The sequence below is a fragment of the Orcinus orca genome, chromosome 2 (genome assembly GCF_937001465.1).
Source record: "Orcinus orca chromosome 2, mOrcOrc1.1, whole genome shotgun sequence".
NCBI classification, from domain to species: domain Eukaryota; kingdom Metazoa; phylum Chordata; class Mammalia; order Artiodactyla; family Delphinidae; genus Orcinus; species Orcinus orca.
Window position 1 is genome coordinate 122,500,589 of NC_064560.1, and position 22,299 is coordinate 122,522,887.

The 22,299-nt window shown below is 36.5% G+C and overlaps 1 protein-coding gene across 6 annotated transcripts in view; it reads left to right on the forward strand.

The window, feature by feature from the left end:
- DPH6 (diphthamine biosynthesis 6) overlaps positions 1 to 22,299 on the forward strand; it is a 443,901-nt gene that overhangs the window by 284,561 nt on the left and 137,041 nt on the right. The window contains exon 13 of one of the 6 annotated variants that reach the window (XR_007475330.1): positions 17,719 to 18,971. The exons of 3 other annotated variants lie outside the window; for them this stretch is intronic. The gene's annotated coding sequence lies outside the window, so the exon portion shown is untranslated. Of the gene's footprint in view, positions 1 to 5,386; positions 7,965 to 17,718; positions 18,975 to 22,299 lie in introns of those variants that run through there. 2 more of the 6 variants (XR_007475331.1, XM_049705488.1) reach the window with 2 other exon arrangements.

The window sequence follows — 22,299 nt, forward strand, 5'->3', positions numbered from 1 at the left end:
AGTATTCTAATCCACTGCAGGACCTATAATCATTAATCCTACATCTCTTAATTCTTCTCAGTCCCTCCTTGCCCTTCTTTCATAGCTCCCGGCTGTCCTTCCTTTGTTTCCCTGGATAGATGTAATGGCCCATCTTTGTGGTCACTCCATGCACTTACACTCATCTTCCTTGTGCTTTCCCCACCCCCATTACACTCACCTGACAAATCCCAACCCTGGTGTAGTCCAGTTCACTGCCCACTCTTTACCTGCCCCTGGGCACCTAAACATAGCTAAAGAAAAACCACAGTCATGCTGACTGGTATACTTTAAATCTGTGAGCATTTACCATTACTGAGCACTTTCTGCTAACCCAGAAATCTTACTATATTCTCTAATCCATTCACTCTCCGTCAACTCCTTGATGACTAGTTCACAATTTCTCCTCTCATCCCAGACCTCCAACAATTTCTTCTTCCTCTTGACTCTTTGATGATGATCTTAATTCACAGAGATAATGGAAGCAATCAGAGGAAACTTCCCAGACCCTCCTGCTCCGCATTTAATATTCTATTTATATCTGACTTCCTCCTGTTACTGCAGATGAACTGTCTGTGCACATATCTAAGGCCAATTTTGAGGCAAGGAAACTTGAAGTCATAAATAGGAATACTAACAATGGAGTAAATTAAGCTTTGTATATGGAATAGTTAAGGTAGAGAGTGCTAGATTTGTTGTTCAGCTCTTTCTGTATGTTGACATCATAGTGAACTCTAATGATTCATGTCTCCATGGAAATGTACAAGACCCCATAAGTTAGTTGGCTACCCCTTCATTTTACAAGTTGAGACCTAAAGAAGTAAAATGACTTTCCCAAAGATATAGCTTTTTTTAATGGACCACTAGAGGAAAAATGGCAAGCAACATAAGGGTAGTTTCACAAAATTTGTTTCTGTAGAACTTACCAAAAATTAACAAAAGAAGCAAAAACAAAAAGTTGTATGACCAGTGCTATAACTAAGGAAGGATAAAAATGCATTATCCAAATACAGAACAATTTAAGTCAAATTAAAATAAGATCTTTCTACACAGAGTTCCTCTTCTAGAGAGTAGTGTAATGAGGAGATAATATGAGAATAAAATTGTTTTTAGAAAACTCACTGATACCCTTCCAATTTTATCCTAAATTTAGAGGGATAGAAATTAGGGGTAAAAATAGGGCAAATAAAAATACGTTGACTATTCCCTTTAGGAGTACCAGTCCCTTATTATTTCAATAAAATAAGCTGGAACCCTGACTTTGGTCATTTCTGTTCTCAGTCCAAAAGGAGAGAAGGAGTGAAATGGGGAATAATCTCTACGGAGCAGTTGGCTTGGTCAAGACCAGCAAACAGCAGCCAACAAAGTCAGGGAGGCAGTGGAAAAAAATGTGTTGTTCAACCATACAGACCACACAGGAAAATATCTAAATTACATAGGAAAACAAAGTTAAGCCCACAGTATTTACCCACCTCCAAACTCCACTAATGTATGAGGAGAAAGAAGGAAGGGCTATCAAAAACAGAATTCTCTCACTCTTCCTGCCATCCCCTCTGATATCTGAGACACAAAACAAATAATAATGAACATTGGTATATGGCCACTGCATATATGCTAACAAAGAATTTACTGAGTACCTAGGCATTCAAAAAAGAAAAAGCTTGGGGAATACAACCACACTATTCAGGAATGAGAGAGGGTTGGATAAAATGGCCCACTCAGAAATGAGAGCTATCAAATAAATTTTATTCCCACCAAAAAGAAAAAAAAAGGAAGCAAAGAATTACAACATATAAAATTCAGATAGAGATGATAGTATGGAAGAAAATGCAATTCAAAAATAACATAGGGCTTCCCTGGTGGCGCAGTGGTTGAGAGTCCGCCTGCCGATGCAGGGGACACGGGTTCATGCCCCGGTCCGGGAGGATCCCACATGCCGCGGAGCGGCTGGGCCTGTGAGCCATGGCCGCTGAGCCTGCAGGTCCGGAGCCTGTGCTCTGCAACGGGAGAGGCCACAACAGTGAGGGGCCCGCGTACCGCAAAAAATAAATAAATAAAAAAAAATAAAAATCTTGCAACTGCTTTGCACACTCAAGAAAATTGAGAACTTGGACTTTATGAAGTAATAGATCAAATATGGGATAAGACAAGGAATAAGGTGAAAAGGAAGGTCGTAGAACAAAAGAAAGATTGGGAGGAAAGTAACAACACAAGAAAAAAAAAGTAATGTATTTAAAAAAGCAAAGAGACTCAGCAATGTAGAAAACCCAGACAGGATTGAGGACAGGATTGTGAAAATTCACACAAAAATAAGAAGTCATAACGAGTCAAGCACTCAAAAATACCAAAGTATCAATAGATATGAAGAAAAATGGAAAGCTAACATGTGGTTATTATATGCTGGGGGGACAGAATAAATGAAACCCTCAAAAATATAAAGAAAAGTCTCCATGAGTGAAAAAAAAATACCTTGAAACTATAGACCAAAAACGTTCAATTTGTTTTAGAAAATGCTTATAAAGAATGGCCAATATCAAGACATTTTTTTAAATTATTAAACTGCAAGGATAAAAATGCATTTAGAAAGAAGATCACTTAAAAGGGGGATGGAGATTTAGGGACTCAGATTTTTTCAAATTACAAATGTGAAGACGCTGGAACATTGTCTATAGAATTTTCAGGTTAAAACTATGACCGTCAGGACTTCCCTGGTGGCACAGTGGTTGAGAGTCCGCCTGCCAATGCAGGGGACACGGGTTCATGCCCTGGTGTGGGAAGATCCCACATGCCGCGGAGCGGCTGGGCCCGTGAGCCATGGCCGCTGAGCCTACGCGTCCGGAGCCTGTGCTCCGCAACGGGAGAGGCCACAACAGTGAGAGGCCCGCGTACCGCAAAAAACAAACAAACAAAAACTATGACCGTCAGCCAAATGGATATATTTGAGGAAAAATTATATTCTCAAACGTGTAATAACTTAGTAAATGTGTCACTCATGTCTGATTTCTCACAATTGTACTTAAAACATAACCCAGACTTCCATTTCTGACAATATGATGGATTAAATTCTAGAGCTGCCAGATATAGCAAAAAAAAAAAAAAAGAAAAAAGAAAAGAAAAAATACAGAATGCCCAGTCAAATTTAAATTTCAGATAAACAAGGAATACTCTTAGTATAAGTATGGCTCATGTGCTATTTGAGATATACTTATACTAAAAGAGTATTCCTTATTTATCTGAAATCCACACTTTGTACATCCTGAGTTTCTTGCAACCCTAGGTAGTCTGAAAAATATCCCAAAACATACAACTAAAATTAGTGGATATATTTTTTAAAAAACAGACAAAAATATCCCTTAAATTTTGTGACTGATATTATAAGAAAGTAAAATAAATCTCTAAGGGAACAAATGGGAAAGAAATTGGTAAGCTGAACCTGAAATGATGAGAATTATTTGCTAAGCATAGTGACCAAAATGCTTGTGTTTGAATGGCCATTTAGGACAGAAGACGGTGCTTTGGAGCTGCATAAAATGAAGAGTGGGATCTGAGGCCTCTCTATAAACCAGCATTCTTGGAGGGCTATAATTTCTGAAAGGATGATCTGAGAAAATATGCTCACCAGAAAAAGGAGACAACAGGAAACTTGTGTGTCTTGGCTTAGGCTCTAAGTAGAAAACAAAATACATTCCCCTGTGAATTCAAACACACAGGTTTTCCCTGAAACAAATCTGGACTTGAAATTGCATGATCAATGAGGTCCTGGAGACCCCAAGCAGATAAATTAGTTTCAAGTAGTCCCAAGTCAGTAAACTGGTAATGTGGAGCAACTGGCAGAATCAGACACAAATTCCTCTGAAGAAATGCACACTGAACCCAGGCTTTGCAGGCATTGCACGGATAAAGCCATGCCAAACATTAGTTCACCATCCAAAACAACAGAATGCATCAAAGAACAGACTACCACAGAGACGAGTCATCAGGACAAAAAGTGAACAAACAAAAAATAAATACACAAAAAAAGATAACAACATAATTAGAACCCTAGGAACTTTTTTGGATACATTATTGTTGGATACATAATATGAAATATTTGGAAAAAACAAGAGACTACTAAAAGTGGGCAAATGTTTGAAAGAAAAAAAAACTGAACATTTAGAAATAAAAACTATAATCATTAAAATTTAAAATTCTGGGAATGAATTAAGCAGATTAGACACAGCTGAAAGAGAGACAGAGTAAATTGAATATAGAACTGAAGCAGTTATCCCATATGCAGCACAGCAAGACATAGTCATGGATAATATGAGGCAGGGGTTAAAAACATGAAAGATAGAAAGAGGGGTCTAACATGTCCAATTATGCTCTGGAAGAAGAGAATAGGGTAAATAAGGTAAAATCAGTACTCAAAGAGATCATGAGTGAGGAGGTTTCAGAATTGAGGAAAGACTTCTGATGCAGGACAAGTAAGGAATCCTCACTTAACCATATGGTGTTTTAAACTCAGAAACAAAGATAACAAGAAGATTTTAAGAGAATATTCTCCTGATGAGAGTGTACATTTATCACCCTTTTCGAAGGACAGTTTAACAATATTTATCCATGATTAAAGTGTTCATATCTGTCTACCTTGTGATCCTCCTCCTAGAAGTTTATCCTAAGGTTATACTCTGACAACAAGGATGTTGATCTCCATATATTTTATAACAACAATACTTTGGGTACAATTTAAATATCCAGCAATAGGAAAGCTAATAAATGAATTACAGCATAATAGTTCCTTGGGATATTATACAGCATTAGAATCGCTGGTATATGTGTATATCTACATTTATTGATAAGGACTGATCTCCATTCTTATCAATAAATAAAGCAGCAGAACAGCAAATATCATGTGGTCCAGCTCACCTAAGGTTACATATACATTATGTTTATATTTAAGTTGTCTTGGTGTATTGCCCAATGTGGGTCTATATAAATTTAAAAAATGTCTAAATGGACATTGGAATGGTCTAAAAGATTGAAAGTGGTTACCTCTGAGTAGTGGGATTTCAGGGAATTTGAGTTTTCTTTCATATATTTCTTCAGTGTTTAATTTTTTTTCTTAGGAAGCATGGTTAAACATACATACATCTACATAGGGAATATTCCACATTTCTTAATTCCCAGTATAGTTTTCTTTCCTCAAAACACAAGACCATTTTGATGATATACCATTTGACTGGTATGGATAGAGCTATCCATACAACTATAATTATGCTACACTTTCCTGTATGTTTTTTAATGTATTGATATATAGGAATCATCCTCCATTACCACTCCCAAATTTCAGGTAACTAGTAAATGAATTCATTTTGGTTACCTTATGTAGGTAAAGGCTAAGGAAATGTATTCAGAAGTTTAAGAAGAGAAGTACACGGGACTTCCCTGGTGGTGCAGTGGTTAAGAATCCACCTGCCAATGCAGAGGACACGAGTTTGAGCCCTGGTCTGGGAAGATCCCACATGCTGCGGAGCAACTAAGTCTTGCGCCACAACTACTGAGCCTGCGCTCTAGAGCCCGCGAGCCACAACTACTGAAGCCTGTGTGACTAGAGCCCATGCTCCACAACAAGAGAAGCCACCACAATGTTAAGCCCATGCACCAAAACGAAGAATAGCCCCCACTCGCGACAACTAGAGAAAGTCTGCATGCAGCAACGAAGACCCAATGCAGCCAAAAATTAACTAATTGTTTTAAAAAAGAAGTACAGATAATTATACCAAAAGACCATAGTGTTTTTTTAGCTAAAAAAAACAAAACAATGACTACAACACTACAGTAATAAAACTGAATGGATATATGAGCATTTACAACTATTTCTGATGTTTCTGTCATTTTTTTAATAAATTATTTTTATAAAGGTCCGAATAGGGCTGAGTGAAATCACAAATAAAAATATTATTGAAGGTAGTATAGTTTTCTCTAGGACATTAGATAAAATGGAACAATTAATGGTAGTTTTTTTCTTTTCTCACATGTTTAAGAAAAGTTGAATTTTCAAAGAGTGCTTCTTCATGTTACATTCTTAGTGATTATTAAGTTTAAAAAAAATCATTGTGGTAGCACCCCAATGGCAGTGAGTGCACTGGCATCTGGATCTTGCTTTCTAAATACCACTCCCAAATAAGAAGAACCAGGACTCCTTGAAGAAATGGCTGACTCTATAGCTGAAACAAGGAGGATACAAGATAAGCCTGGAGAGTCTTATAGCGTCAGAAAGTAAGGAAGAACTCAAAAAACAACAGGATGGAGACATATCAAGTAGACGGGGAGCCATCTCGAACAAGCCTCCAATGGTCAAAGCTGGGAAAAAAAATTTAGCAACAAAGTCCAAAGTATAAAATAAATATACATGAGTCCATACTGATATAAATAATTCCCAACCCTCAAGTATGCACTTGGTCTTAGTAACTCCCTTCCAAAGAACAGAGTATGAAAAGGGAGGAATAGTAGCTTTACAGTGAAGAAATCTGGCGAACACTACCTTTATCAAAAGATCAAGGAATATCACCATTGATAAGTTATGTTCATTGCATGTGCCCCATTGTATGATGTAATGAGAAGGACACTTCACGTGTGTGGTATTCGTCCTCAAAACTCATAACTTCAGTCTAATCCCAGGTAAACATCAGTTAAACCCAAATTGAGAGGAATTGCACAAAATGACCCATGCTCCTCAGAGCTGTCAAGATTATAGAAATCTAGAAAAGACTGAGAAACTATCACAGACTAGAGGAGATTAAGGAGATATGATGAGCTGAATGCAATCCTGTATGGATCTTGCAACAAAAGGGTGACATTGATGGAAAGACTGATAAAATCTGAATAAAGTCTGGAGTTTACTTGCTATCAATGTATCAACGTTGGTATCTTCATTTTGATGAGTGTACCTGGTAATTTAAGGTGTTAACATTGGGAAAGACTGGGTGAGGTATATACAGGAAGACTCTGTATTATCTTTGCAACTTTTCTCTAAATCTAAAATTATTCCAAGATAAAAATTTGCTTTAAAAATAAATTAAATCCGGGCTTCCCTGGTGGCGCAGTGGTTGAGAGTCCGCCTGCCGATGCAGGGGACACGGGTTCGTGCCCCGGTCCGGGAAGATCCCAAGTGCCACGGAGCGGCTGGGCCCGTGAGCCATGGCCGCTGAGCCTGTGCGTCCAGAGCCTGTGCTCCACAACGGGAGAAGCCTCAACAGTGAGAGGCCCGCGTACCGCAAAAAAAATAAAAATAAAAATAATAAATTAAATCCACTTCACAGCTATCAGAATAACTAAATCCAAAACACCAACACCAAATGCTCGTGCAGGTGTGGAACAACAGGAACTCTCATTTATTATTAATGGAATGCAAGATGGTACAGCCACTTCAGAAAATAGTTTGGCAGTTTCTTAAAAAATTAAATGTACTCATACCATATAATCCAGCAATCATGCTCCTTAGCATTCACTCAAATGAGTTGAAAATTTACATCCACACAAAAACCTGCACATGGATGTTTATAGCCACTTCATTCATCATTGCTAAAAATTAGAAGCCACCAAAATGTCCTTAGGTGAATATTTTTCAGCACTAAAAAGAAACGAGGGCTTCCCTGGTGGTGCAGTGGATAAGAATCCGCCTGCCAATGCAGGGGACACGGGTTCGGGCGGGAAGGTCCCACATGCTGCAGAGCAACTAAGTCCGTGCGCCACAACTACTGAGCCTGCGCTCTAGAGCCCACGAACCACAACTACTGAGCCAGCACGCCACAACTACTGAAGCCCGCGCGCCTAGAGCCCGTGCTCCACAACAAGAGAAGCCACCTCAATGAGAAGCCCACACCACAATGAAGAGTAGCTCCCGCTCGCCACAACTAGAGAAAGCCCGCGCACAGCAACGAAGACCCAGTGCAGCCAAAAATAAATAAAATTAAAAAAAGAAATGAGCTATCAAGGCACAGAAAGACATTGATCAACTTTAAGTGCATATTACTAAGTGAAAAAAAGCCAATCTGAAAAGGCTACATACTGTGTGATTCCAGCTATATGACATTCTGGAAAAGGCAAAACCTCAAAGTAAAAAGATCAGTGGTTTCCAGGAGTTCTAGGGAGGAAGAGATGAACAGGTGGAGCACAGGGGAATTTTGGGGCAGTGAAACTACTCTGTAAGATACTGTAATGGTGGGTACAAGTCATCATACATTTGTCAAAACCCATAGAATGTACACCACCAAGAGTGAACACTAAACTACAGACATTGGTTAATATATATCAATATTGGTTCACCAATTGTAACAAGTGTGACACACTAATCCAAAATGTTAGTAGTGGAAACTAAGGAGGAGGGCTTGAGGGGGAGATGTGGGAACTGTGCACTTTCTGCACAATTCTTTTGTAAACCTACAACTGCCTCCCAAAACTAAACTCTATTTTTAAAAAAGTACAAGCAGTCAATCCAAAAGAAAAACAATTGGTGGTAGATGGAAAGATACATGATACAGCAGGTGTAGTGAAATGCTAATAGTGCTGATGTATATGGATGTTCACTATATAACTCTACTTTGTGCTGTTTGACATTTTTCATAATAAATATGGGAGAAAAGTCATTGTGGTTAATATTAGGAGAAAGCTTAGCAGAGAAAGGTCAAAATAAGCCTGTGGGATTTAATTTAACTCCATCACGGATTTCTCATATGTTTCTGTACAAAATAGGTAACTTGATTAATGACCTGAATTACTCATCTAAATTTTGAATCCCAGTTGGTCCTGTCTTCAAAGACCAGAGTCTAGATTAAACTGCCTTATTGTTTGAGAAATACAACTAGATATTAACTAGTTAATATTGTTTGAGAAGTACAGCTAGTTAATATTGTCTGAGAAATACAAATAGTTAATACATTTTGAGAATTACAACTAGTTGTTAACTGTATGTCATCTCATCAGTAGAGAAAAATGAGCAGTGCTTTGTAGTTTTTGAAACAGTACTGATGACATGGTAGTGAAATCTGCACAACTACTGTGCTGGACTTCGTCAGTGTCCTTGTTATGATTTAGCAGTATTTTATTTACTATCCTAAGACATACATTTTTATTACTCGCTACAATATGACAATAACAACAGTTTTGAATGGTGCATATTTCTCACTATGAATCTAAATACACAGAATGTTTGCTCTATTCTCAGTCACTACACGGTGTAAAACTGGTGTATTAAAAATAGTATGACATATTTGCATATTTATCTGTATTAAAACCCCCATGAAACAGTTATTGCAGATACACAACTGTTGCTTTTTAAGTATCTTTTAAAGGAACCATATCTCCTCTCCTATATAAATTATATGCATTTTCAAATATATCATCTGAGCCAAAGGAGTTTCAAAGCTTTAAACAGGAAAACATGCTCTCAGAGGAGAAGAATGTTAAAGGAGAGGAATTGTAAATTTTTAGTCATTGTGGCCAAATGATAAATTTTTAACCTAAAATGATGAACTTGTCCCTTTGCCAAGTCAGATATTATACATTGTAAACAGAAAGTAATTCTGGATGCTTCTACAAATTATGGCCATATTTCAGCATGGAGACTGTTTACCTAGTCTGCAGAGCACATAAAGAGATGCTGCTTTACATCGATCAAATTACAGAAGAGAAGTCTCCACTTCGTGACTTAAAAGTGGCAGGACTTCCCTGGTGGTGCAGTGGTTGAGAGTCCTCCTGCCGATGCAGGGGACACAGGTTCGTGCCCCGGTCTGGGAAGATCCCACATGCCACGGACCGGCTAGGCCTGTGAGCCATGGCCGCTGAGCCTGTGCGTCCAGAGCCTGTGCTCGGCAACGGGAGAGACCACAACAGTGAGAGGCCCGCGTACCAACACCCCCCCCCCCAAAAAAAAAAAAGTTTGTCACTTTGCAGCTCTAATCCTGTTGAAAAGAAAAGATAATTTCTGTCCAATTTAATCAGCAAGAGGTCTTTATTGCCTTAAGTATTAATTGATTAGGTTCTCATTAAGGTCAAAAGTACACTTAGCTGCCCAGAGATGGCCAATTAGCACATTGTCAACCGTGCTTATTTATATTAACTGAACATAATGGTAGTTGACTGTCAAGTCAGAAGGTCACTGAATCTTTTGTACCCTTTGCCCTCCAAAAGAGCAACAGTCATTCAGACACGAGAAAGCATTCATAATAAATATTTAGTTTATTACTTATTGACTTAAATCACTCTTAGAAACAGGTGTTCTATTCTCTTTGGACAAATGATATATCATTTCTTTGTGAAATGCTTGAGGTCCAGTTGAAATCCTGTGGTTGACTGTGTCTGAAGATTTTTGTTCAGCAAGCAGCTTGCACTTGAAACTCTAAATAGCTTTTTTAAAGACCAAACCAATTCAATGATTATAATCCTTTGTGATATAGACTTTTCTCCTGCTAAGTGACTGCAGCACGTTGAAACAAGTTGGACACACGGGTGCTGAAATGCCTCTGGGGCACCAGTCTCAAAGTTGAAGGTTAGAACCACATTTGAGTCTCACCTTAATGAGGACATTGGTATGCTTTTAAAATGCACTGGTGCTGCCTTAGATATTGGATATTTGCTACAGAACAAAAAAGAAATAAAAATTCAAGATTATTCATGAACCAATAGTCTAAAATTTCTACCTATAGTCCCAGTAATTTTTATCATCATAAATCATTACACCTAATTTATATAGTGATGATATAATAAGTTGCATTTGCTAGCATTTTATTTTTTCTATTTATCCTCTTCTACTTAAATTTAACATCATTCTCCCTTACATTGTTCTATTATTGAATGAAATATGACTGATGATTCCATGAGTTAGATTTTAAGGAGAAAGTATTTTTGTTTAGCACATCACTTTTACAACTTATCAAATTAGAAACCCATGAGTCAGCCTAGATTCCCCCCTTTACACTCTTCCCTCTCCAAATATGTATCTCATCAAGCATCACATTCCATCAGTTCTAGTTACTGAATAGCATCAATAGATATAAGTACTTCAACCCACTGCCACTGCCTCAACTTGTTGTCTCTTTATTAAATTGCTGTGATAGATTTTGATGGGTCTTCCCAGTGATTCAGTGACCCTCTAGTGGTCTTCTCACTAGACTGGGTCTCCTTCAGAGTAGGGTGTTATATTTTTATTGTATCCCCAACCAACACTTAGTACCTGGCACATACAGGCATTCAGTAAAAATTTACTGAATAAATAAATGAATGACCACAATTAGCTTTATGCTACATATAAATGTAAACCTTGATAGAATAATAATTTGCTGTGATTTAAGTACTCATTAAATCAAACTTTTCACTAGTATTAAATTATTAATACTTTCTCAGACTATTATAAGAAGCAGTAAATTCATCCATATGGGTAAACCAACAGCATTGACTATGAAGACCGAGTGAGAGCCCAAGTCAAAGGAAAAAGTTACTACCATAATTCTTGAGTAATTAAGCTACCAAGTATATACAGAAAACAAATCCATATACTATCAAAACATGTGCTTTGGGGTGGGATAGGGAGGGTGGGTGGGAGGGAGGGAGACGCAAAAGGGAAGAGATATGGGAACATATGTATATGTATAACTGGTTCACTTTGTTATAAAGCAGAAACTAACCCACCCTTGTAATGCAATTATACTTCAATAAAGATATTAAAAAAAACAAACATGTGCTTTGTCTGTGGTATCATATTAAATAACAGTTACTATTTATATATTGTGTACTTCTTATACATTAGCTATTGTCCTCTCAAGGACCATGTAATGTAGATATCATAATTGTCATTTTACAGATAGGAAAACTGGTTTTACAGGGTAACTTATCCAAAGGCACATAACCCAGGTCTTGCTTGCTCCAAAGCCCAAGTTCTATCTACCACACTAAAGTTTGCATCCTTCTTTAGAACTTTGGACAACCTATTTCACATTATTCAAAAACTTTACTAAATGTTGTATAGAAATGTTTCATATCCATTGTTAGGTTGGGGTGGGTTGGGGAGTGTGGGGGAGATAATCAGAGTCAAAGATGAGAAGAATTACAGTGGAAATGGAAGGTAATATGACTTAGTAGTTAAGACTGCATGGGCTTTGACATCATACAGCGCTACACTTGAGTCCCAGGTCTGCCTTGTACTACCTGCATGACCTTGAGTGAGTGACTTGACCTCCAAGTTTCAGTGCACTAATCTCTAAAAGAGATATAATAACAGTAACTGCCAATTAATTTGTGAAGATCAAATGAGATTATGCAGATAAAATGCTTAGCACAGTTTTTACTTAAAGCAGTTCTTACTGTTTTATTTCTTTTAGTTATATAAAAGACAGGCAAATAAAGCAGATGTTTTATTGCTTTTTCCTCATTTAATGATGTGTTATTGGAGGCTCTATAGTTAAGCAGAGAAAGAAGAAACAAGGTGAATTCACCATACTGAAGTATGTTGACTTGTGCGTTGTCTACTAAATAATAAGCATTTATTGAATACCTGCTGTGCTAGATGTTGGGGATAATATACCTGATTCTACAGAACTCATTTTCCCTCAAATTTAAGTAGAAATGCAACACTGATTTATACTCTTACTTAAGAGAAAATTTCAAAATTTTAAAATAAAATTCAGCCATTAATATCAGGTTAATCTCTTGTTATAGGATATCTTTGGAATGACCACAGTTTGCATTGAATATTTGGTATGTAATCTTAAAGGTATGAAATTTTTAGATTTTACTATTTTTAGCATGCTTAGCTCAGTCCTTTACTGTATCCTATTAGTTATTCTAAACTTTTTTCTCATCAACCATTTCTTATTCTATAATAACAAATATGGTTGCTTGTCTAGTTGTTACCTATTTTCTCTATGCTTATCTAAAATAAAGCATGACAGTATGGATTGCCTTTTTTCTTAACCTTTTGGTTTATTTTAAACTAAGACATTGCATACGTTGTTTGGAAAAAGAAGGATATTCCTTATTCTTTTTTTCGGTTTTTACAGTGTTTCCCATGACTTTCAGTATATGTTCTTGGCTAAACCCCTTCCTTATCATTCATTGTGTTGCTTCTGAAATGGATTCTTTCAGCAAGTATTTATTGAACACTCACTATGTGCTGGGTTCTATGCTGCTGCTCTCATGGAACTTGCATGCTAATAGAGAGGAGACAAAAAATAAACAGGATAAGGGAGGTTGAGAATGGAGATAATGATGTAGGGGGAGAAGGAAGTTACAATTAAATAAGGTCGTCACGGATGGGTTCATTGAGAAGTGTCTTTTGAGCAGAGACCTGAAGGAAGTGAAGGATTTAGCCAAGCATGTTAGTGGAATATGGCAATTCAGGCAGAAGAAACAGCCAGTGGAAATGTGATAAAGCAGAAGTGCTCAAGGTTTGAGGCTTGTTTGAGAAATAGCAAGGAGACTAATGTGGCTAAAGCAAAGTGAAGTTACAAGCGAATGATAGGCAATGCCACAGAGGTAAGAGGAGAGGGTCAGATTTTGCTGGGCCTTACAAGCAGGGAGGCGGGGTAGGGGGGAGATTTGGGTTTCACTCTGAGTACTGTGGGGAACGAAGAGGGTTTCGAGCAGAAGACTGACCTGATGTGATTTACATGTTAAGAGTGTCACTTAGGCACTGGCTTGAGCATAGGTCCTACCAAGAGTAGAAGCCTGTGGACCAGTTAAGAAGTTATTTCATTAATCCACATGAAAAATGATAGTGACTTGGATCAAGAAAGTAACATTGAACTTAGTGAGAAGTGGCTGGATTCTGGATATATTTTGAAGGTACAACTGACAGGATTTCTTGGCAGATAGAAAGTGAGGGGTAAAAACACAAAAAGAAAGAAAGGATTCAAGGACGATTCCAAGGTTTGGGGCCTGAGCAACAGAAGAACTTAAAAAGGGTGAAAATCCTACACACACTGTGCTCCTAATGATTCTATATGTCAACTTTATTTATAAAACAATTTTGACTTCTGTTTTACCCTCTGATATGTAGAAAGTAGAAATCCAGCCAACTCAAAAGTTCTAACAGCACTTTGAATGCTCTTGGTAAATCTGAAGTAGCTATATGTAAATCGGTACACTAGCTGTCACTTCTGAGGACATCACCACCTCTAGTATTTACTGGACAACATAACATCAACATGAGGATACTTGGAACACACAGAAGACCTAGATGACATGGCCCCTGTCTTCTTTAAGTTTATTGTCTGTCTTACCATCTTGGTAAACAGAATTCTAACTCTCTGCCTGGGTTTGGATCATAGGCACAGGGCCTGGATGTAGGGGTAGGTGCTTTCAGTTGGTCTCTGTGTGGTGTAAAGGGCGGTCCAGGTGAGAAGTTCCAGGTAAGATGGCTTTAGGGAAGTGGGAACCACTATAAATATTAAGTCCCAAATCAAGGGGTCAGGCTAACCCTGAAAACCAATCAGCAAGAAAAGACCTGCCCCAGGACACTGTGTATATTTGTCCAGTTACCTCAGAAGGCATTCTATCTCTTTTTTTCTAAGTATTTAGGAAAAGCCTTGCTGTAGCCTTCAAACACTAACAGCAAGTTTACTGGGAGGTGGGGGAAAGGTGAATACCTAGAAAGAGAAATATGAATAGATGTCAATAAGCATAACTGTGTGGTATCACAAAATTCATATCTACAGTGAATTGTCTTTATTATGCTTCCTCCTTTTTTATTTTATGGACTTACTTTACTGTCACTTTAGGCAACAACTATTAACAGCATCTCTTTTGATAATTTCAAATTTGTTGGTATCTTTTTCCTAACATTTAGTTGAATGCAAAGAAAACCTTTGAAACGCAAATAATTAATCATTTCTCGGGTCTCCAAGAAGGTTTGGGACATGGCAAACCTTGAATCAGTCTTGGAAAGAATCATCTAATTCCAGTAGAGTATAGGAATCCCAAGTCTGTCTGATCCTCAGACAGATAAGGACTAGCTGGACATGAAATACAAACTGTGGCCAACTTTAATTTTCCCAAATCAGATTTTCATGAAACATTTTCATTTCTTTGAGTGAGACAAATGAATTTTTCTAATATTTTATAATCCACTGTTAAAATTCAAGTAAAAACAAGTCTACAGTCAAATAAATTACTTTGTTATGTTTAATTTTAGATAATCCTCTTCTCCTTTCTTTGGCATTAGAACAAATTGCAGTTACTGAAGCCCAAAGATTATAAAGCACTATTTAAGCATTCATGTTTGATATCAAGATTAAAGGAGAATACAAAGACTAGCATTAGAGGATAAAGTTTCTGAGACCAGATGGGGCAAGTTTAAAAAGGTTTTAGGGAGAAAATACAATAATCAATTTTAGAAGGAAAGGAGGGGAGATAACATATTTTAGCAGTAACTTAGGCTTTTAGTGCAAAGGATATTATTTGGTTTTTGTAATTGAATATAATAAAACACTTTGCCCTTTAACATAAAATCATATTTCCCATATGTATATGAGTACACTTCTCTGAGACTAAGCAAACTGTTTGTAAAACAGGAATTGAATTGAAGAGGATCATATTCTTTTAAATAACTTTCCTCAGCCCTTTCATCAGAGAGGATGAGTCAGCCTAGGGCACTCAGCACCAGGACAGACCCTACCTGCCTGTATTTCTTTTGCTGCAGAGCACAGGCCGATAATCCTGATTAAACATTTAGACGTCTCACTCCTCCATCTACTCAAGTTGACCTCTAACAGAATTCTGGCTGTTTTTCTCTCCATTTGTGAAGAGAATTTTCATTTTAAACTCTTCCAATTTAACAGAGGGAAAAGGTTAAAGTCAACCTACACCCCCCATTCAAAAAAAAAAAAAAATCATCCACAGTTTCCCACTGAATTGGAGCCAAAATCTCTGCCAATTTTGCTCTCATATCTCCAAGTTGTACCCTGACCCTTCATATGACCAGTGGGGCTTGTTACAAAAGCTCTCTCTGGACGCCTTTCTAAAAGTGCTATCTTCGTCCATATTTCAAAACACTCACAGATATTTTATCATTAATTAGTATTCATATTATGTCTCAAACAATCTGTTCACGAATAGGGGAAGTGAACTAGTTGAACAGCTCTTCTGTTTTTCTAGTGATTAACATGGATGATGTATGTAGTGCCGAAGACCTTTTAAGGCAGGAAGCAGTCAAATGTTGGGTCGGTAACTCTTGGAACATTTAGAAGCTTACCTGTTTTGGAGGCTGGACCTCTCCAGAGAAACCAGACTTGGCAAACGGAATGGGGAGACACAGGCCCCTTTAAAAATAGACCCATGCCTCTTTGATTCACAGCATCCTGGATTTGCTTTTCATCATGTTAACATGCCACTTGGGAGCTGGCTGGACTCCCTTGTTCAGTGACATATATTTCATAGTGTTTTTTTTTTTTTTTAAACCCATTTGTTCTTTCAACCACAACATGCTTTGCATTTCTCTTTCAAATTTGAGGGTGTATATATAGATTGATCAAAACAATATTTTTAACATTCCAAACAATTTAGAAAGCTGGTGGATGGGTGTCAGTTAATCTATTATGTTCATCTTTTCCTCCTCCCCCTCTTCAGCTGCTAATCTTAGAACTTGTGTGCCAAATTGTGTAAGATATTCTTCCAATAGCTACATGTGTGACTCTTTTGTGAGCTCAACAGACAGTTATGAGGACAGATTTGGAGTTGCATATGGGACTGTCACATGGTTTGATTGCCTTGTCTTCCAGGCACTGAGATTTCTTTTCACTGAGCTTTAATATTGAGGAATTTTTTGTTATGATAAAAGTTCAGCAAAGTCTCTATTAAATTATTTATACACCTCAAGAATGGAGAAGAAAAAAAGTTTTTACTCACCACCACTCTGTATTTGGCATCTATATATACTTAACAGTTCCTATGTTTACTTTTTACAGTAGTGAAAAAAATTCACAGAATTTTTATGAAAATCAGAGCGTTAAGAGCCTTTATTATCCTCCTTGCTCTTTTGGAGCAAGATCTAGTAGATGTCTCGACAGAAAAGAAAGCAGATGCTTTGTAAAATGGTCTTATATAATTCATGTCCAATTATAGAGGATGATTTGTAGGAAAATGTGATCTATCAACTGTTAGGAGGCAAAAATCCTATGTCTTTAGTCTCTGAAATGGTAAGGTGCAGATAACTTTATACACACATATTGAACACCCTCTTTCAGGACCCAAACACCACAGCCCTTCATCCCACTGAACCATAGTGCCACCCTCGAGGGACACACAGCCTTACAACAAGGTCTTCTTATCTTATTTCAAATACTTTTCAAGAATGAACAATGTCCTAGTGATATCTGCATCCAGTGAATGAAGACATGTAATATTATAAAAGCATTAATCACATATACTTGTATTAATTTCACCCTGTAAAACAAATACAATGGTTAATTATTCAGAGCTGCACCTTTATTTGCTTCAGTCTTAATTCAGAAATATTGATGATGGCTACCATATATTGACTTGCCTCTGTGAGACTAAACTCTATAAAGATGTTTTACATATATTACTCCTAATCCTCAGAATAGCACACCAAAGTAGGTGTTATTATTATCTCCTTCTTCCCAGTTAAGTTAGAACTCAGAAACAGCTTGAATGAGGATAGAAGTGTGTTTTCTTGTCTCACACCTCAATTTCCTTTTCCTGTTTTAGGTTAGAGAAGTCATGTACCCTGCTGGGCACACTGCACTAGTACCTAGCTCAGTGAAACTTGTGAGTGGCAGAATACAAACAGAAGCTCCCATGTCCTTGAGCCACACCCTGAAAATTCTGGAAGCTCTGCATAGAGGCACTGGACTTCCCCACATTCTCATGGCTCACTGTTAACGTAACGAGCAGCAAGTTCATTGCAACTGCTCTGGATACCTGGCAGAAGAACTTAAGGACACATAAAGAGGTAGCTAGAGTACCTATTTTATTTCTAGTCTACAGAAGAGCAATTTATGAAGAGGTTTCCTCCAGGCAATATCAAGCCTTTCTCAGTGTATTTCATAAGGGTTTGAACTAAATCCGGCATAATAAGGTTTGATTGAGCTGTTATGTTCTGCCTCGTAAGTGGCAGTGCACAACTGAGAAAGAAAATTGCTTAATAGAAAGTTATAGTCATCACTAACTTTATCCTAATTCTCCAAAGCAGTAAGTTAAGAGTTCTATAAGAGCAGCTTAGAGCTCTTAGAAAATGCTGAAAAATGCTCTGTGTAGAAACATTTCTGCCCATATGTCACACTGTACTTTCTGGGGATGGGCAATTATTTTTCTGATATTTTGCTCACTTAGGGTAAGTTTTATCTTGTGTCTCCAAGGACATTTTAAAAGGGCCTTATCTATCTATGCTTCTAAAATATTTAACAGAAATTCTATTTTTCAGCATGAGATCTGTTCCCTGGTTTGGGGTTGTAACTCCTAGTTATCCCACAGACATCAAAAGCCATTTCTGAAATATATTGAATTTAGATCAAAGCATTATTCATACAATTGTGTCATCAGAAAGTAATGGGCTGTTTAAATGAAAAATTGATTAAGCTGATGACTGGAATTTATTCTAGGAAGAACTTACAAGAATCTGTTCTTTCTTAATGTTAAAAGTTATATTGGCAATGCAATCATTATTTGCAGGTGACATTATCTACCTAGTAAATGCATGAGACATGAGAACCAGTAAAACTAGTAAGAGTTTTAGTAAGTTTAGAGTTTAGTAAGATTGCTAGGTATGAAGAAAATTCTAAAAATCTTTTACTTTCTAAATATCAGCAATTACCACTTTAAAAAGATAATGGGAGAAAAAGACACAATGTACAGTAGCATCAAAACCTATAAGAAATTTCAGGACCTCAATAAAGAAAACCATAAATCTTTATGGCAAGATGAAGCTTTAAAAAAATTGGAAAGGTATATCATATTTATGAATGGAAATGATTTGAAGATACATGTTTTTTTATATTTTTATTTTAAAAATAAATTTAATTTCATTAAAATCAAGTCTCATAGGGAATGTATTTAACATAATGATTCTGAAATAGATATAGAGAAATAAAGCAGGCAAAAATAGACTGGAAATTTTTACCAAAAGAAGAAACTGAAAGAGAATGAGGAGTACAGAGGAAGAGCAAGAATTAGAACACCTTACACTGCCAGATATTAAAGTATAATGTAAGGATCCAATTAACATCATGTAGCATTGGTACAGTAACAGATAATAATCAGTGTCTCAAACTGGAAATTTGTCTTAAAATTGTATGCCTTCATATTTGTAGAGGTGGGAGTGTTTCTTTAGCTCCAGCAGGAACACAGAGGTCATGTTGCCTGTTGCTGATTTGGCAAAGCTTGGTTTGGCGATGCCTCATTTTCCCTGAATGAGCCTGCTTATTGCTGCCTCTACTAACAAGGTGGAGTTTTGCTAGCCGTCCCCACGAGCTGCCTCTTACTTTGGTTATGACTTGGAGTTTCTCCAAATCCAGTAGGGTCTAAGGCTTGCCTATCTGAGAGCCTTTCCTCTCCCCATGACTCATGGGCTCTGTAGAATTCTTATGAACGTTGCTTTCTTTGTGCTTTATTTAATTTTTGCTGTGGCTGACATATGTGAATTTGAGCTATTGCACAGATTCCCTCCCCTCTCCACTCTCAGTGGCTTCATTTGGTATTCAATGCCAGTTAAAAATAAGACAATATAAACTTCTATATTATTTAAGCTAAACTTAAGTTTTGATATAGAGTGAACACATTTATTAATAACGTATTTCTTCTTACATATCCACAGATGTGGATTCCAATTTGGAAAGAGTTTCACTAAGGAAAGTTTGTAGAATATTTTCAGTGTGGCTAAGGGGCAAAATAAATAGTGGTCATCTTTATAGATTTTGAAAAATAAAGTAATTTCTAGGCAAGCCAACCATACCCACCTTACAACTAAATGTAATGCAAATTACCATATCAAACAGAAAATTTGAGTGTTCCAGTTAGTGGTATTTAGTTTCCTGCTTATTAATGTCAATTTAGGTGCTGCTTAGAATAATTTGCTACAGAATCATTGTACGTCATTATTTTGCCGTTGAAAGAGATTACATTTTTAGCTAAGAAGGAAATGAGTTTGGGAAAGATCATTTTGCCAAGTTGAAATTTATGGCCAGGACTGTAAGGTATGAGGAATATATCTAGTTTTGCTTTAACAATGACTTGCTATCAGAAGTTAAGTGATCATTTTATAATTTTCTATAAAGTGAAAGAAAGGTGTTTTTAATTTAATTACCCATGCCTGAAAGGATATTTGAGTATATTCTTATTGGAATAATTAGTAATTTGAACATATCATAATAAGCTATTATATTCTTTCCAGAAATTTTTTGGTTCTTTGGTTTTCTTTGAAGGTGCTAGGAGAGTATACAGACTGACATAATATTATTCAACATACTGATACTTCTTAAGATCATAATGTTGGTTGTTAAAACTTTACTAAATTGACTTGACAGTTTCAAATTAAGTATCATCTTGTGTTTTTCCTTTCTACATATCTTTTTAATGACAGTGTCATATAATATGATGGTTTTATGAGTGGTTTTGGTATCTCATTCATCAGAGTAATCAATGGGGAAAGGAGCCATGTGGGTTGTAGTCTATTTGTATTGGATAGCACAGATGGCATTATTGATAGATGGAAATATTCCAAATATTTATTGTATAATGATATCACAAGGACTCTGACTTCTGAATTTTAATGCCTTAATTTCTACAGTAACTGGCAAAGTAAGTAATTAATTCAGTTACCACATATCCATTTAATGATATCAATGTGTGAATTGTAGCATTAATTACCTTTCAGTTAATATTGTACTTTATATGATGGGTATTTCTTTTTCTAAGCCTTTGTGTTTACTTATCTGATTTCTGACCAAGCTATCAGTTTGGTCTTGAGGATTTTAAAGTTAAAAACAATATTTGGAGCAGACAGTATGTAAAGATAGGATGCAGAAGTGAACAAAGTGCAGATTCAGTAATGGTTCTCTCCCAATATCACCTCTGTCATGTGGGAGGCCAAAGGAAAAAGGTACCCTTAAAGAATCTTTACATTTGCCTCTTGCATAAGTTTTTACCCTCAATAGATTTCTTAAAATTATGTTCTAATATAACCATAGACAAAAGGACATAATGATATAATTCAGGATCTACTTATATTTTATTACCTCAATTTGAAATTGAGTTATTCCAGGAAGGGTTACTGCTGGATGGTTAATACACCATCCTCTCAAATGTTTGACACCATTCCAGAATCACATTTGCACTACTAGAAATAAATGAAAACCAGTGAAAAAAAGGTCTTCACTTTTTACTTTTGTATTTTATATTTTTTGTATTCTTTAAATACATACTGAATGCATATAGTCATGCCTTACTTTTGCAATTGCTAAGTTAAAAATGATAGTTTGAGTCATTCTAAAACTTCTGTTGCCATTGTTTTATTTTTAAAATACTATCAACCCCTAGTATTGAAGACCTACTATGTATTTAAACACTGCTGGGAGCTCTCTGATATTACCTCCAGGTTACTTACTATTTTACTTAGGAAGTAATATAAATTCCTTGAGTAGTGACCTTCTTTCCAAACTAAAAATTAGGACACATTGTCCAACAGTGTTTTGTTTTTTCAATTTGTTACTGTGAGAAAAATTACAAAGGTGCCAAAATAAATGAAATAAATAAATAAATAATTTTTTAAAAGAACTAAAGATTATTTACATTTAAGTTATAAATTTATCAAGTTACCTCCAATACTGACTGACACCACTAAATTCCCAGTATCTAGCTCACTGCCTTACACATGTCAAATTCAACGTTTGTTGATTGCATAGTGATAAACAAGGTAGGATAGTTTACATCCATAAAGATGATTGGAAATAGAGTTTAATTATATGCTTTCAAAATGATAGTGTGATCCCACTAACGAAATAGAAGCTTTATACTAAATTTTGATAAGGTCAATCTTTTTAAAAAGTTCTTATAGAAATAGACAATGTAATTATATTGGAAGAGTAAGTTGACCAAGCTTTATTTAGTCAAAATATCTAATAGTGTACAGTGGGTCAAGAGGACAAAACAACTTAGACCTATCCAGAGACATCCCATTCAAACAGACTGGCTATGTATGATTTAGGGCAAAACTTCTTGCATTCTTACTGCCCTGGCAAGTACAAATGGACCAAATACACCCTGATGATCCCAGATTTTTCCAACGCTCTAGGA